The sequence below is a fragment of the Anabrus simplex genome, chromosome 1 (assembly GCF_040414725.1).
Source record: "Anabrus simplex isolate iqAnaSimp1 chromosome 1, ASM4041472v1, whole genome shotgun sequence".
In the NCBI taxonomy this organism is placed as follows: Eukaryota; Metazoa; Arthropoda; class Insecta; order Orthoptera; family Tettigoniidae; genus Anabrus; species Anabrus simplex.
Window position 1 is genome coordinate 1,477,425,866 of NC_090265.1, and position 18,205 is coordinate 1,477,444,070.

Below are 18,205 nucleotides of genomic sequence, written 5' to 3' on the forward strand. Positions count from 1 at the left end.
ACGGTTCATTGTTACTAGTATTTAGGCCTACCTCTGTGTCCGTAAACGGAGAGTCGAATGGAAAGAGAAAGATAGAGAACCTGTCATTAGTTTAGATATAACTGTAAAACTGAAACAACTAAAGAGGCCCTACTTGCGTAATAATAATAATAATAATAATAATAATAATAATAATAATAATAATAATAATAATAATAATAATAATAATAATAATAACAGTATATTGACACAATTTTATACTACTAACAAACGTTTCGTAATGGAATCTATGACAGCATATTCTGTGTTGTACCTTCAAATTAACAGTACAATTGTCCCCAGAAATGATATTATTTAGTACGTAATACTTCAAACCTTATTATAACGTTAGGGTTTTCTGCAATGACGTTTGAAGAGCTCTTCTTAGACGTCTCTGTGCTTGAATACCTTCTCTTCCCCTTCGCTGAAATTAGCAGTTGTTTATAAGCTGGATAATAAGGGAAAAGGCCGAGTACAGAACCTGTTTTTAATTTTCGCGTTTTGCTGGTCACTTTGAAATCGTCATTTACGAAATGTAGGCTGCAAACCACGGAATAGTCAGAAGGAATCCATTTACTTCCCCTGTTGTTTCCTTCCCTGGATATAATACTCAACCTCTTTCGATGCAATTCTGTACTTGAAGGTATTTTCACGGCATTCTGGTTTCCCGTTCTTTGATTTGCAGAAAGGTACGCAGCAGAACACCGCTTTCGCTAAAAATAAGTACAGTACCTGTACTACCCTATTTCCCCCTATTTCATTCCGACAGGTCTGGAGCCGGTTGGTGCTGCCACCTGCTGTGGGTATTTGTAACCGGAGTGTTTCATTTAGTGCCATGTTAAAATCAGCAGGCAGTATAAGCAGCCACCGGATGCAGATCGAGCAGGCACTGCCGTTGAATACGATATTCTTCTTCTACTGCTTCTTGAAATGGATATGGGCTTGTTATATCACCCAGTTACAATACTACATTAATACTAGCATTTCTACACTTGCACAAAATTCCTATTAATTAGGACACCGATGATGTTCTCAAGATTATCTGATTGACAGGGACTTCTTCTTCTTCTTCTCTTCCTCTTCTTCTTCTTCCTCTTCTTGCTGATAGGTTTGTGCGTACTATTACCCAGTGACTGTATTTATGTATTATTGTCTCGTATTTGTTAAATAAGACTTGTTAATTCACACGCATCACACATTATGGCATTTTATTCACACATAAATTCATAATGTTCTTGTTAACACCAAAGATTAACTAGCGGTTGTATTCAAAAGCGAGGCATAGAGATTGAAGGTTAGAGTTACAAAGAATGTAGGGGTGTAAAACCTATGGTAACTGCTAAAACAAAAGAAGGTCGTTTGTTTACAATGTTAATTTGGTATGATCAAGACACTGGTTTAAAAGTGAAATAATGTGGGGTGATGGTTCAAATAATAAACATTGGCTGCTTGTTGGCAGAGGTATGTTCATTTTTATTAATTGCTTGAATAAAATACGTTGAGGGGAAGCATATTGAGGGCATTGAAAGAGCAGGTGGTTACTATCTCCGTTGGATGTCCACAGATACAGTATGAGAGATTAAAAATATTAAAGCTGTATTTGTAGTCAGGCGTTAATGCATGGTTAAATTTTAATCGTATGATATTAATTATGTGACGTCGAGTATAGGATCTGTTTAGTACCATGGTTTTGTAGGAATATAGGGTTGCAGCTGATAAAAGAATTTCCCTTTGGTAGGTACTTGCCGATCGCTGCCATAAATTTTGCCAAGATTGACGAGCTTCATGTTTGATAATTGGAAAATAATCTGTAATAGGTACTTTGATTTGAAGGGGATCTGATAAGGAGTTACTTGCTTCTTTAGCGGCTAGATCAGCTTGATCATTACCTGGGTGTGCAGAATGTCCTTGAATATACATTTAAGTAATATAGGCCCCGGAATCTTCGAATACATACAGCACTTGTTTAACTCATATAAATATCCATTGTAGGACAGCGTGGGTGTATGCAGAACGTGAGAACACTTTGGGAATCCGTAAAAATGTTTACTTTCTGAAACGCATGTTGTTGCACATATGACAGAGCTTGACGAATTGCAAATAGTTCAGCCGTGAAGATAGTTATATTATTCGGTAAGTGATACTGAAAACTTGTGCGTGTATTGCAATCAAAGAATGCTGCTCCTACCCCGTGTTGGGACTTCGCTCCATCTGTATATATATTTACGTCGTTTCTGCTTGGTGATATTTTAAGTTTCTTTACTGTTGGCATAATTGATGCGGAACTTTTTGAGGGTACGGTGATAAGGAGGAAGATTTAATAAAAATCTGAGGTTTAAAATTAAGGGTGTCGTATGAATAATCATGCATGATTAATTGTGGTGTTCTAAGGACAGAGCAGTGAATAATATGCAACTCTGCGTAAGCCAGATATATCGCTGGGTATCTGCCGTTTTTTGGAGGGCGTTTTTGCTAATATTCGTAAAGAAGTTGAAGTTTGGGTATAATAATGGAATTTGATCGAGTAAGGTGTTTCAGGATATATTTTTTTGCTAACATTAAACGTCTAATGAAGAGAGGGTATTCACTGGCTTCGACTAGCAGTGCATTCGTAGGGGTAGTTTTAAGGGCACCAATACAAGGTCATAATGCTTGGTGTTATAATATATCGTGTTGTGATAAAGTAGTTTTACGTGCTATATCAATTATATACGCACTATAATCCAAATAGGAGCGAATAGTAGCCCGGTAAAGCATTAATGTGGTTGATGGTTCTGCTCCCCATTTACGCCTGGTAACCGTTTGTAGAATTTTAAGGTAACCTGCTTTTCTACGTAAGGTTTGAATATGAGATTTCCAATTGAGGTTTCGATCAAGACGTATACCTATGTGTGTGTGCTGATTAGTAAAAGGTATGCTAAATCCGTCAAAACAAATGGGATTATTGTCAAATGTACGTTTATGTGTAAATATCATTGCTGCACACTTTGAGATAGAAAGTTCTATACCATGGATATTTAGCCACTGCAATACCTTGCTCATAACATGTGAAATCGTTTGTCGACATTCATCGATGTTTTTATGCGAAACGTAAATCACAAAATCGTCTGTAAAGGCCAATACTCGAGCTAATGGTGTTATTATTGTTTCTAATTCGCTCATGTATAAAGCAAATAATATTCCACATAATATTGCGCCCTGAGGCAAGCCATGAGAAGTTTGGCGACTCGGAATATGGTAGTGGGCGGATTTTAGTGTTACTGTGCGATTAGTAAATAATTGATGTAAAATGGAAATGAATTTAAAAGGAAAGCCATTCATGGATTACTTTTCCCATAAAATATGTAGCAATACAGAATCATATGCACCTTTTATGTCTAGGAATATGGCAATGGTAGTCTCCTGTCTCCACCGGGCTAACAAAATATCAAGGATTAATATATTAATTTGATCTTGTGTATTGCGCCCTTTTATAAAGGCAAATTGGTACTTAGGAAAAAGATTGTAGTAATTTAACACCCTTATTAATCGTCGAAGTAACATTTTACAGGAAGTTTTACGTATACACGAACTCAGTACTATCCCGCGAAAATGTTCTGGACTATCCGGTAGTTTATGAGGTTTTAATATAGGTTTTACTTAAAAATTGTTCCAGTGTACTGGGATGAGTACTGTGTGTAAAATATCATTAAAGTAATGGAGAAGAAGGAGTTGAGCCGTGAAGGAAGTAATCTGATCATATTACATGTCATGGAGTCTGGTCCAGGAGAAGAGCTATTTGTCGTTGATATAACAGTTTGGAGTTCGTTTAAGGTTATTGGTTGTGTTAAGATGGAGAAATAACAATGAGGTGTGTTTACTGGTGAAATAAATGGGGGTAGTGTATAATCAGGAGTAAGCGATTGAAGAAAGGAATCGAGTACGGCTCTTGGAGAGTGATACTGTGACTGATGTTGAAAAGTTCTTGTTATCATGCGTATAGCGTTCCATAAATGAGGTGCAGGGATATGTGAAGTTAATGATGATAGAAAAGTTTTCCGGGCATTTCAATTTTTAGTATTAAAAATAAGTTGGTTTTGGCAATATGACGTTTTAATTGTAAATAATTAGTTTGAGTCATTGATTATCGATATATTTGGAACAATATTTTACGACGATTAATTAGATCGTGGCATTCCTTATCCCACCATTTTTGTTTGAGATGGTAGGGATGTTGAAATGATTGCTTTACATGGGTGATACGTATTTAAATATTGCGTCAGAAATGTGAGAATGGTGGAAAATGCTATCGTACGACCTCGTTCACGTAGTAATACATGATTGAGGTATTCGCTATACGTATGATTGTTAAAGTTTTTGAAGGAACGTATATTACTTGATCTGTGGTTTGCTTCGTTATTAGGGATTTGCCAAGACCATAAGTGATGATTCTTGGAAAATGATCGCTCATATGAGTATCAGCTAACTTGTGCTATGTAGTGTATGGGACCATGGGTGTACAGCATAGTGTTAAATCCACGCCACTGGGAGGGGAACCTGGTGAAGAGAGTCGAGTTGGGGAACCGTCATTAATTATTATAATGTTATGTTGATGAGACGTGTAAAACAAATTTGAACCCTTTGGAGTATCAGATATACCGTACTTCCCCATTCTGTATGGTGACAATTGAAGTCGCCGAAAACGAAGACGTTTGGAAATTGATCAAATTGCGAAAAAAAATGTGACCATTGGGATTTTGTAATATAGACATCTGGAGGACAGTATAGATTAATAAAATAAATATTATATTAAATGAAACCTACGACACAAGTTTGAGGAATGTGATTATTAATAGTTAGGGGCCTATAGCTAAATGAATTATGGATACATGTAGCTACTCCCGCGTAACCGTCTCCATCTTGTCTTAGAATATGATAGCCTGGTATGGTAAACGAGAATTAGGTGTAAACCAAGTTTCTTGCATCGTAATAAGATGGGCCTGGGATTCTTGAATAAGCAATTGTAATTCATGCTTTTTTGGAATTGCACTCCTAACCTTCCATTGAAAAATGTTGATCATAAACGGTTAAAATGTTAGCTATATGATGCCGCAATTTGTATATTACGTGAGTGAGTTCGGGCTCATTTCCCAAAGATTGAATTAACAATAGAATTATGCGCTGAATTTCTTTTTGAAGATGTTCTTTGATATGGTGGAATATTGGGACCTGTGAGGTCGACATATTTCTGTTAACTCGATTTTGTGAGGTGAAAGTAGTAGGTTGCACTGTCACATTTGCTGATGACGTACTAGGTTGAGAAGAAAGTTGTTCTATAGGGGTATTTTCGTTACGAATGATTGACGTATAACCCCTTTATCGTATCATGGCGCTGGCGCAGGAGGCTGGGAATGCATTACTACCTGTGTAAACTTCCTTTTTCTCGGATTTTCTGTAGGAGGGGGAGCAATCTCCTGAGATAATGGAGGGAAATGTGTAGGGTTTTTTCCGGCTGATACACTGGAAGTGCTACTTTGGCTTTCGCTTCAGCAAATTAAATATATTCTGTACTCATGATTTTTTTGTTTAACTTGTTATTTTTTTCGGACACTCTGAGGAACCTGTCAAATGTTCCCTATTACAATATGCACACTTGGTGAATTGTTCCGTACATTGATTAGTGGCATGCTGTTGGTAGCATTTACCACATCTATGATTTTGTACCTTACAATGTTTTTCCGTATGTCCATATCTTTGACATTTCCTACATCTGATAGGTGTAAAGATAAAGGGCTCTACGTCAAAATACACTTTGTACAACGCTATTTGTTATGGTAAAGTTTGTGCACGAAATATGACCTTGATTGATCCTGTAGGTAGATACTCAGTTGTGTCGTTTTGTACGACTTTTCGGTTAAGTAGTTGGACTGCTTTAATAGGTACTGTCGTTTCTAGTTTTGGAGAATTTCATCGTCTGAGAGGTTTTTATCAACCCCGCGTATGATACCTACACAGAGAACATTAGAAGAGGGGATATATGCTATGAGTTTTAGCGTCTCTAATATTGGATAACGTAAGAGGGCATTAGCTTGAGCTGCTGTATGAAATGTTACTTGAATACGATTTCTGCCTTTTCGTTGCAGCGATTTTACATTTAAATCCTGTTCATAAAAACTTCGTCCGAGAGCCAAAGGGTGTAATTGGCCTGTATTTTTGTCCACGGTTAATTCCACGAATACGATGTAAGGACCATAATGACACTTATTATAATACTCAGGTATAGTGTTCGAAGGGGTTGCCTCACTACGCGGATCATGCTGTTTATTAGAAGAAAGATCCTTGTTGAATGGGGTTTGTCCTTGTTGAACACTAGTGGTTGATTTAGTTTGGTTTAGAGTAGCAGATTCTGAAGACCCACTATCAATGGATTCATTATCCATACGCACTTCGATTTCCTTATCCACTATTAACTGATCGCCTGTGAGGGGCATAAGCCCCCCACTGGAGGCAGCCATGGCGCACTATACTCTACACACACCCGAGAACACCAGTAACCATCACGCCGCACACGATATTACTACCACACAACTGTCGTGCCGAACGGCGAGCAAGCGACTATTGACAAGGACTTGCTGATGGAGTTAAGCAGAGAGTGCATTGACACACAGAATGTTTCCAAAGCACATAAATAGTTCACTAGAAAAAAGCGCTGTAACGGAGCGGTTGTTTACGGAGCGGAGGCTCCGGGCGCTTGCAATTAGTGCCTCCGGAGAACCTCCTATTGAATTACGAGCGCGTAGTTTAAACTTGGTACGGGAGAAATGAACGAGCATTTGTACAGGAATTTATAACTTGTCGCTATTAATGTGAGAAACTACGCCCCTCCGTTAATACTTTAGTTATTTGGCGATATTACAGATAGCATTCTTACGTACAAATATAATAATTATGTAACAGAACCTCCGATTGAATTACAAGCGCGAAGTGTGAATTTGGTACGGGAGAAATGAACGAGCATTTTCTCAGGAACTTATAACTTGTCGCTACTATTGTGCGAATCTAGGCCACTCAGTTAATACGTTAATTATTTGGTGAAATTACAGATAACATTCTTGCGTACAAACGTAATTATATATCACAACCTCCGATTGAATGTCAAGCGTGTAGTGTGAACTTCATACGGGAGGAATGAACGAGCATTTTCACAGGAATTTATAACTTTTCGCTATTATTGCGCGAAACTACCCCCCTCCTTTAATTTTTTTAAATGCTACTTGTTCGGGGCGTCGACCTATGAAGATCTTTTGCCCCTACTTGCACCATATGTGAGGAAACCTGCGTGTATTATGTAAATGGCGGAAGTGTAAAATGTTGAATGTGAGGAAAGGAACGTTATGTTTGACACAAACACCCAGTCCCCAGGCCAGGGATATTAATAATTTACAATAAGAAACCTGACCCGGCCGTGAATCGAACCCGGGGCCACCGTGGGACAGGCGGACGCGTTGTCCCCTACACCGCGGGGCCGGAGCTTAGACATCATTTGTACTATATTTTACAGCGCAGCACTTAGACTTGAACCGCTTGAACTCCTCCATCAGCTTGTAAATAATCATCTCATACTTCCGCAAGTCTTTCGCGTTTTTTACATATGTCCAGAAATTAAAAGCGAATTCCAAATTAATTTGAAACTACTGCATTCTAGCGCCATTATAATGGGAATATGTCCGTAATAATGATAATAATAATGAACGAAGTGTACTGTGTAAGTTCTGCACAGGTTGGGCCTGTACTTTTCTGAGAAACAGCTGAACCTATTTAGATATATTGTTTGTTGTATCTACAGGGTTTATACCTACAGGTATATGGAATATGTATTATATGTCGATATAATTACATTTTCTTGATAACAAATGAGAGGATGCATTAATTATTCTGAATGACTGTACGTTCTTTATTAACGGGTATTGTATGGAATATAGGTGATATAGGTCAATTTTTGTATTCGGGAAATAGTGGATTAGAAACCCACTGTCGGTAGCCCTGAAGATGGTTTTCCGTGGTTTCCCATTTTCACACCAGGTGCCGTAAGGCCACGGCCGCTTCCATCTCAGTCCTATCCCTTTCCTGTCCCAACGTCGCCATAAGACATACCTGTGTCGGTGCGACTCAAAGCCAATAGCAAAAAAATCAATTTTTGTGTATGTAGGTTTCGGTTTTTATAGGGCGCCTACATTCATGGGCGAAAGTTTGGAATTACAGCCCACTACGTCCTTACACTGAGAGCTATTGCTGCGAATAGGAGGCGGCGCTCCGGTTAACCTCCGGAGCTCCGAAACTGCTTTGCCTCCGTCGGTAGTACCGGAGATCACCGGAGGAGCGCTGTAATCGTATTATCCGATTCAGCCAATAGGAGGACCACCTCCTCTTCACAGCGCTACAAGAAAACGTAGCACATATATAACTGATGGTGATAGAATTACTTATATAATTCTTAGGATATATGGGAAACACACAAGGACACAAGTCTTCACGCTAGAGTGACCCACCTCAGCGACTGTTTACAAGACGAACTAGTCAGGGCCAATATTTAAGGTATAAAAAGGAGGTGTAACTACTGAGGGGTGAAACATTAAAGAATGTGGGACACTGGACAGAGGGAAAGTAATAACTGAACAAATGATGTTGAGGACATAGAATGAGGAAAGTGATGTTGATGTCGGAAACAACTATCCAATTCTCGTAACGCTGTGATGGCATGACGTCACCTACGAGATACATAAGGCTGGAAAATACAGCACACTAGACCAAATACAGTAGAGACAATACGCGACACTTCCGGATTTAGCCTTGTTAAAATGGGAGGCAAGTCGCAACTGGCGCTCCTAGTGGCCGAGCCTGAAAATTCAATTATCGATGGAAATGTATATACGGAAATATATATACGGAAATGGATAAATAAATTACGTCTAGAACGAAAGTGTTAATAAGATATTAACTTCAAAGTTGCTAAAGCAATTCTGGATAAATGAATGAAGAATTATTTAACAGGTTATTGTATAAAGACTGAAATTAAAATATAATCAAGATGTGAAAGGGCTTGATCTTTCATTTATGCATTAATGTTTTAGCTTCAGCATTCCTGCCTGCACGTTCACGGCTAGATTTTTCTCTTTTCCTATTTAAAAGCATTGTATCATCACATTAAAACAGTTGTCAACAAAAATATCGGCACATTCCTTAGGCACGTGATTCAGTGAATTTACATTTAAGAGGTGGACAATTTTCCTTTTAACTTGAATCCTACTAACAGAAAGAAAATCTATAAATTTAACCTCAAAACATTCAAAGTTTCTCTATAAGAAATACTTGCTATTACATTAGGGTAAAGCAAATTTGCACCATCTTAATGAACCCTTTGGTCCATATTGAGGGATACCTACCTTTCTTACCTATCAGCAAAGTTCATGCGATCTGTCTCTTGGGTCGTGTCGGGTTCTTCGTCACTTGCTGAGGTAAAGGTAGGGTTCAGTAATTCTAATCTATCTACTGGAATGAAAGGTCTATTTAAAATATTCCTATTTATTCAGGAAAATTCTGAAGCAATCTGATATGTCAACGGCATCATAGTCAATTGTGTCCACTGGACACCACCATCATTTTACATAAAGGTCAGAACACTGGTGTGAGACTTTAACGTAACTGCCTGACGGGCATTCATACTAGAAACCATTGTCTCAATTATTAATCATTTAAGAAAGGAAAGTCTGGAAATCCTTAAATTCGGCTTCCATGAGAGACCACATGTACCATCATAGTGATTCGTTATGGTCCAGCCCTCGTAACACGAACTCTGGACTCTGGGTCTAATTAAGGCAGTCCAATTGGCGTGTGCCACAGAATGGTTCTACGGCATGGACCCTTGATTGAATCGATGTGACCTGCGTCTATGTCATAGACCGACATCTAAACTTCTAAGTTACTTTAAAGACATTGTGGATGATGACCGCAAGGAAAATCATGCTACAATGGCACATGGACCTAATCTAAGTCACTGAGGTTGATGACCCCCTGACCATCCAAGTTTCTAGGCTGAAGGCTAAACACAATTAAGTTACATCGGTTGATGACCAAAGTTTCCACTTTACTATCCCCAGCACATTCACTGCTCGATCAATCAAAGTTCAATAATTACAAGAATAGAAATGCTCACAAACTTTGTGGCAGTAAAATCCATTTCCTTCGGATATGTCCCCTTAATCGTTACTTTACATTTAAATATTCCCCAGAAAACAAACTAAAATTTCCAGAATGCATCTCCAAGTTATTCGCTTGATTAAAGTTATTTCAAAATGCGGTTTCACTGAATTTAATAATTAAATAAATTTAAATGATTTAGCGAAATGTTAAAGAACAGTAAATTTTATCTCCGCGGACTCTGGTTTCTTCACAAATTTCTACGCAGCGGTGATGTGAATTCAATCTTGTGATGTTTATCTGGCTGGAAAAGAATTGTTACATAATTCATGTCCAGTTATATATCTTGTCTTCTGATCTCACACTTTTAAAATCTAATCTAGCCCTAACCGTTATTAACACTTGGATATCCTAATAATCTACGTACAAACCAAACAACTCGCCATATAATTACGATGTCATATCTCGTCATACCATTTATGAATTTTGCACACCCCTCACAGACAAACCGATCATCACAACCATCGCTCTATATTTTGGACAACCCTGAATTTGGTTACTCTGTTCCTTATACTCAAAGTTCGTGATTTCAAATGTTCATTACGTCCCAAATTAAACAAATTTTACAGTATTTCACAATACTCAGATCATTACCGGCTATGAATTTCAAATAAATCCAGCATTTTAACGTTTTCCCCGGCCGAGAATACAGTACAATCTCAATTCCACGCCTGTCCCGTTATCACAGCTGAGGCCTCTCGTCCCCAAGTTCGCTTGGCAGTAACATAAAACACCTGGTTTATTCCAGTTGACTGGCTTCTCAAAATGCTCTCTTTAAACTCTGCCGACAAAATTAAACAAATACGATATTCTGACCAACAAAATGCACGGATTAAGCTTCAAGATGCCCACACTAATTATACCCGTCGTCAATTAATACCGCTATGGATTTCTATGAATTTCTTTCCATTCCCAACATTATAAAATATACCTCGGGCTATCGTGTCCCGGCTTCAATGACAGGACTCTAACCTGATTCGCACATCTCATCTCAACTCATATAAAACATTCCTCGGGCTTCCATGTCCCGGCTTCAATGACAGGTCCAACCTGATTCACAAATCTCATATGAACAAAACTAACCTCTGTTTCCCAGTTCCACAATTATCATTGACAAAGAACTGGAATAAAATCCTTACTAGAAATCTCGACGTCTAATATCGCACAATGCATTAATCATGAATAACTTCGCATAAATGATATCGTATTTAATAACTTGATTTTTACGAGATAATGACTGAAACATTCTACTAGATCTTTTATTGTCAGTCAGACACAGTTTAAAATGGGCCTAGCAAAACGTTTCTCTCCGTGACCAAATTCATCACCCTAGATTCTCACCCGACAGCGCGCTTCCACTCGATTGAAAATGAGTGACCATGGATTTCTACATTACTAACGTCAAATTGCAGACAGGAAAAATTTACGTCGAATGAACATCTTAATTTGACATCACAAAATATAGGCAGTACACTCACACGGATGACGATCTACATTGGACGTGATATCACTTCGAAACCCTATTCAATAACTTTTTATAACATTATACGGCACTCGCAAGATTTCAAAAATTTATCCAAGTGGAAAATGAAACAAATGACTCTTTTAGTCGTATTCTCACATTTACAAAACTTAGTAGAGGTGACCACTGCGTCGTATATCCCCATTCAAATACAGTTTTAGAGATCATGAGGCAAGATATAAGAGGTAGTAAGATGGAAAGTCACCTACCTCATGTAGTCACACCATTGTTCGTCATAGGGCTCACCTGCGACCCTGGCATTTTATTTAGCCATTTTTACATTCATGGCTTTACAAACCATTTTTATATTTCTTCATGTTTCCTGGAATAAAGCATAAAAAAGAAAATACCCTTCACTTGTTTGCTGAGCGCACACGATGGACTATATTTTTTCCGCACACGAATTACTTAATCACATTAGAATTTATTCAGTACTTTTACCGTCCTATCTGGTACAATTATTTCACTCAAGAAAACTATCTCCTCATGGAGTCAAGACCTAGCCATAATGGCTAAAATCTGCCGTTGAACTCAGTCTACTTTTGTTGTTTGATTTCGCAGAGCAGCTCAACAATTTTTCGTCCGCTTTGTATCACAAATGCCGGAGAAGGAGACTTCGTCATGGCGTCCCTTCATATTTATAGCAGTTACCCCCTCTCTTCGGATATCTCCCTTCGCCACCAAGAAAATTTCTATAAATTTTCTGACTTAACTGAACTGTAATTTCAAGATTTTTGAAAGTGACTACATGCTTGCTACATTTCTGGCGGTAGTGTTCATGGACATTTAAAATTTTTACGGGTTCGATTTGTGAGATGATTGACCCCCTTTGATAGGCACTATATTTTTTTGACTTGGCTTGGGTCACGCCATGTACACGCGCTTTGAAATAGTTCACAAAAATGACTTGAGATTCTTCCGCCGTTGACACGTGTGGCTGACGTCACGTACCCCAGAGCGTGGGACCGAAGGTAATCACCCCCTCGTCACGTGTCAAATCCATGCTATCAAGAATCCAACTTTTAATTTAATTGTTAATTTATGCATAATGTTCTTAGGGCACAAAGGTCATGGGTTCAATATTGTTTCAACAAAATGTGTACATATCTTAAATCACCTATAATTTCTTCAGTGCTTGATAACGCACTACGGCATTCCAGATCGGTTAACTTGGAACACAACCAGCCACACTCATATGCATATGTATTTTCCTGAATTAAATCAAACCCACGGATTGCACCTACAACAACACAAAGGTATTGAAGGTTAACTGCTGCGCTATACAATAAAATAGGCTTAGTATATTTTAAGCCAGTTAAAATATGAGTCGCGCAGGTCAGAAGTTTAGGATGTACTAAAAAAATCTCGCGCCACTTGAAGAATATATATGCAAACACAATATTTACTTACATTTACTTGTCACGAGGGAAACAGAAGAATGACCGCGAATCCTTCTCCACTTCATAGTTATTGGAGCCAAACACAACACATATCTTTCCACTCATATTTAGAGGAGGTATAGAGGAATGACACACGCTACTATTTATGTCAACTTAATGTAAACGCATAAATAACGCCAAAAACTTCGCAAACAAATACACGTGCTCTTATGACAGAATCAGTAACTCTCAGGTCACTCCGCTAGATAGAGCTCTAATCTCTGTCCCTCGATATCTCGCAGAGTGTCGCGTATTGCCTCTACTGCATTTTCGAGATACTTCCGACAAGCGCCGCTAGGGTTCTCCTTACTGAGCTGTCTCGCCCGCTCATTACAACACGTTCCTGTACGAAAACCTATTAAAAATGATATAACTAGCAATTTCAGAAGACACCAAACAGATGTGAGATAAAAAATAGATCAATAGCACTTGTGTGACTTACTTTCCACAACGTATTTCTTACATTTTGCTCAAACGAAATAAGTATTTCGCGAAAGAAGCACAGAAGTCTATTAGCGAGTTTGTCACTTCTTCCCGTTTTCTCTTATACTGCCTCAGTGCATCCAATACACTGATCGACATTGCGGTCATAAATAACTTTGGGTTTAATCAGCGTCTTATAAATTATAAGCACTCCTACCTTTTTCTCTACACATCAGATGTTGCGACATTAATCATTAATAATATAATTTTTGTATCTTCTGATGTGGTACAGTTAGGCAGTGCAAGGATCTCAAATCTGTAGCCGGTAGGTGCTTTCCTATACCAGAGGATGCAAATTTTTAGCGTCGTTTCTCCGTATTTCACTTTACTTGCCGTAAGGTTCAGTTTGTTCTATCAGGAATAAAGCTCCTAGATGATCATTTGTACCATTATATTGAATTTGGTTTACAATTTAAGTTCAGATACCTTAAATCATTTTTCTGATTTCATAACCGTATCCTACTTCTCAACATAAAGACTGTTTTCGGTAATCTGGCATTGGGGATCATTGTAAGTATCTAGGTGTTAATATAAGGAAAGATCTTCATTGGGGTAATCACATAAATGGGATTGTAAATAAAGGGTACCGATCTCTGCACATGGTTATGAGGGTGTTTAGGGGTTGTAGTAAGGATGTAAAGGAGAGGGCATATACGTCTCTGGTAAGACCCCAACTAGAGTATGGTTCCAGTGTATGGGACCCTCACCAGGATTACCTGATTCAAGAACTGGAAAAAATCCAAAGAAAAGCAGCTCGATTTGTTCTGAGTGATTTCCGACAAAAGAGTAGCGTTACAAAAATGTTGCAATGTTTGGGTTGGGAAGAATTGAGAGAAAGAAGAAGAGCTGCTCGACTAAGTGGTATGTTCCGAGCTGTCAGCGGAGAGATGGCTTGGAATGACATTAGTAGACGAATAAGTTTGAATGGCGTTTATAAAAGTAGGAAAGATCACAATATGACGATAAATTTGGAATTCAAGAGGACAAACTGGGGCCAATATTCATTTATAGGAAGGGGATTTAGGGATTGGAATAACTTACCAAGGGAGATGTTCAATAAATTTGCAGTTTCTTTGAAATCATTTAGGAAAAGGCTAGGAAAGCAACAGATAGGGAATCTGCCACCTGGGCGACTGCCCTAAATGCAGATCAGTATTGATTGATTATATATTTGAAATCTCATCAATATATATTTAGATTTAACATGGATACTCGTAGCCTTTCCTTGACATAGAAACGAGACTTTAGGTAGGCTACTTCTTTTTTTGTTTGTGGGTGACGTAGATCAGTTATATGCTGAAGATATGGTAAGTTCATCGTTATATGAATCAGAAATTTTACTAATTTTTAATGGCAATGCGTCATTTCTTGGAGCTGGAGACTTGCTGCGTTTGAATTTTTTGTTGTGAACAGGATATACACTAAAACAGAAGGAAATTCGCTGGGGAGAATTCGTTTGATTGATACAGTGTTTACACTAAAATATGATGTATTAAAATGCAAGCTACATACACATACCTCGAAAGAGCTTGCTTGCCTTTCTCTCTTCAACCGCACTCCGAAGGAAAATTATGGAACGTCACATTTTCTTGCTTTTGACCGTTGTCCGAAGTACATAGAGGTACACAACAGTGCACTATTCTTTCCAACCTCACGGACACTCACCGACAGAAACAATACGCACAATAAATTGCATAAAATTAACACAACATCACAATTACTCCGTACAACACAATGTTGAAGTCCGCCAAGAGCAGAACAGAAACCTGACATCTTGCGGCCAAACCGTGAAAACGGTCGGGCCGTCTTTTCAGCGGCAAATTAGTTGCTTCTTCTTCTTCTTCTTGATGCTTATGGGCTCCTATATTTTTTACCCAGTCACTACACATTTAATATTGAAAAACACACGAGAAACTATACGATTCCATAAAGTCACACATGTGATAAAGCTGATTATCACGTAAAAAGCAGAAAAAACTATTATTAATTGCAATGAGATACAGAAGCAACTTAGAGAATGGATAGTACACACAGTTCGAATAAAAGCAGAAGCGAGAATGAAATTCACAAAGTCAATTGAGCGTCATCGAGAAATTGATTAAGAACCTGTATCGAGCCAGGGGAAGGGTCAGATAAAAAACAATGAATACTTGTAGGAAAAGGCATTTTCATCCGTATGTGATTATGGAAAAAATTACGGCGAGGATGCAAATAGACAGGATTAGAGTCGCCATCAGAATCACCACACACACAATAAGGCAAAGTAGCGAGCCGAAAACGATATTTATATTGAGGGGTAAGAGCATGATTGAACCGGAGGCGTATAATATTAGTGATATGTCGTCGTGAAAATGTTCCCTTATAAAACCAAGATTGTGAGGGGATGGATGGTTGAAGCTGATAATAGTAGTGGCCTTAGGAACGTGCTGATTGACTTCATTGAATTTGCCAAGCCCGACAGGCAGTTTCCTGTATACACGGGTAGTAATCTAGGGGTGATATAGCTATTGAGAGGGGAGCAGTACAGATTCGACTGGCTTCTTTAGCAGCAGAATCGGCGTGTTCATTACCTGCAATGTGAGAATGCCATGGGATCCAAACAAGCGTTAAATATACTCCATCACGCTCAAGTTGGAGATGTAAAGATTTTTTTGCTATTTGCTTTACGTCGCACCGACACAGTTATGTCTTATGGCGACGATGGGATAGGCCTAGGAATGGGAAGAAAGCGGCCTAGCCATAATTAAGTTACAGCCCCAGCATTTTCCTGGTGTGAAAATGGGAAATCACGGAAAAACATCTTCAGGGCTGCCGACAGTGGGGTTCGAACCCACTATATCCCGATTACTGGATACTGGCCGCACTTAAGCGACTGCAGCTATCGAGCTCGGTAAGTAAAGATTTAACATGGTATACATACCAATTGAGAGAGGGAGAAAAATATGTTAGAGGATGTAAAACACTTTGAGCATCAGTAAAAATTGTGACTTTGGGAATGGAATGTTGTTGGTATAAAGTAAGGCTTTTTGGATAGCAAATAGTTCGGCCGAGAAAATGGCAAATGTAGCTGGGAGGCGAAAATGTTCTACTGTGTGGGCATGAGGAATGTAAAAAGCAGCACCAACGCCTTGGGAATGTTTAGAACCGTCAGTATAGATATTCACAATACCTACTAAAGGGGTGAGGCGCGGGTTTTTCAAGGAGGGAAAGGGAGACTGGAATTGGTCGTGGATACGGAAAACGAAGTCTTATTAGAATAAATGACAGTAGGCATATAGTGAAAGAGATCAAAAGGGAAAGAATACATAGGGAGCGTAGATAGTTTAAGAAGAGAAGGTCGAAATTTATTCAAGGAAATATAAGCTGTGTATATAGCGAGAAATCTTCCATTAAACGGAGGGCGTGCTTAATAATATTCATATAAGAGATGTAGCTTCGGAAATAAGGGAGAGGAGGAACAAGCAAGGCGTTTTAGATAGTATTTCTTAGCTAGCTTATGCCGTCTAAGTTCTAGGGGAAATTCACCTACCTCCACTACTTCTGCATTGGTAGGGGTAGTCCTGAGAGCTCAATGCAAAGTCGTAAAGCACGAAACTGGATAGTATCAAGTATCGTAAGGGATGTAGGTGAGGCTGTATCTATGATAAGTACAGTAGTCAAAATTTGAGCGAATAGTCGCTTTAAATAATGAGAGGGTAGTAATGGGATTAGCACCCCATCGGCGCCGTATAACAGTTTGTAAAACTTGAAAGTATCTGTTAGCTTTTTGACTTAATGATGTAAGATGCCGTTGCCAAGTAAGCTTTTGGTCAAATATTATCCCAAGGTATTTGTAATGGGTGGTAAATGAAATATGATGCCCTTGGAAAGTAAGAGGGGAGCGATCATATGATCGCTTGTGTGTAAAGAGCATTGCAGCGCATTTATCAAGAGATAACTGAAGTCCATTATCATGAAACCACATGGATTCCTCACTCGTGACATTACTCATAAGTGTACGGGCTTCATCAATACAAGCATGGGGAGTGTATAAAACAATGTCATCCGCATAAATGAGAATACGAACATGCTGCGAAATTAGGTGTTCAAGAACACTAATATATAACGCAAAAAGAAGACCTCTTAATATATCTCCTTGAGGCAAGCCACAACATGGTATGACGGTTTAACGAGCGAAGTTTTGTAAGATAGTTGGGAAGGCGGCAGGTAACCACTTCGCAGCGAGTTTAGCCCGAAGCACCTGTAATGGGACTGAGTCATAAGCTTTATGTATATCCAAAAAATGGCAAGGGTACTTCCTTAAGGTGTTGGGCAAGAAGAAGGTCTGTGGTCAAAATATTAATAGGGTCATGCGTACTCCGGCCTTTGAGAAAAGCATATTGGTGTTTAGGGAGTAAATTATAATATTCCAGTGAACATAACAAGCGTTGTAAGAGTAGTTTTAAAAATGTTTTGCGACGGCAAGATCATAGGACGATACCACAATAATTCTCGGGATTTATAGGAG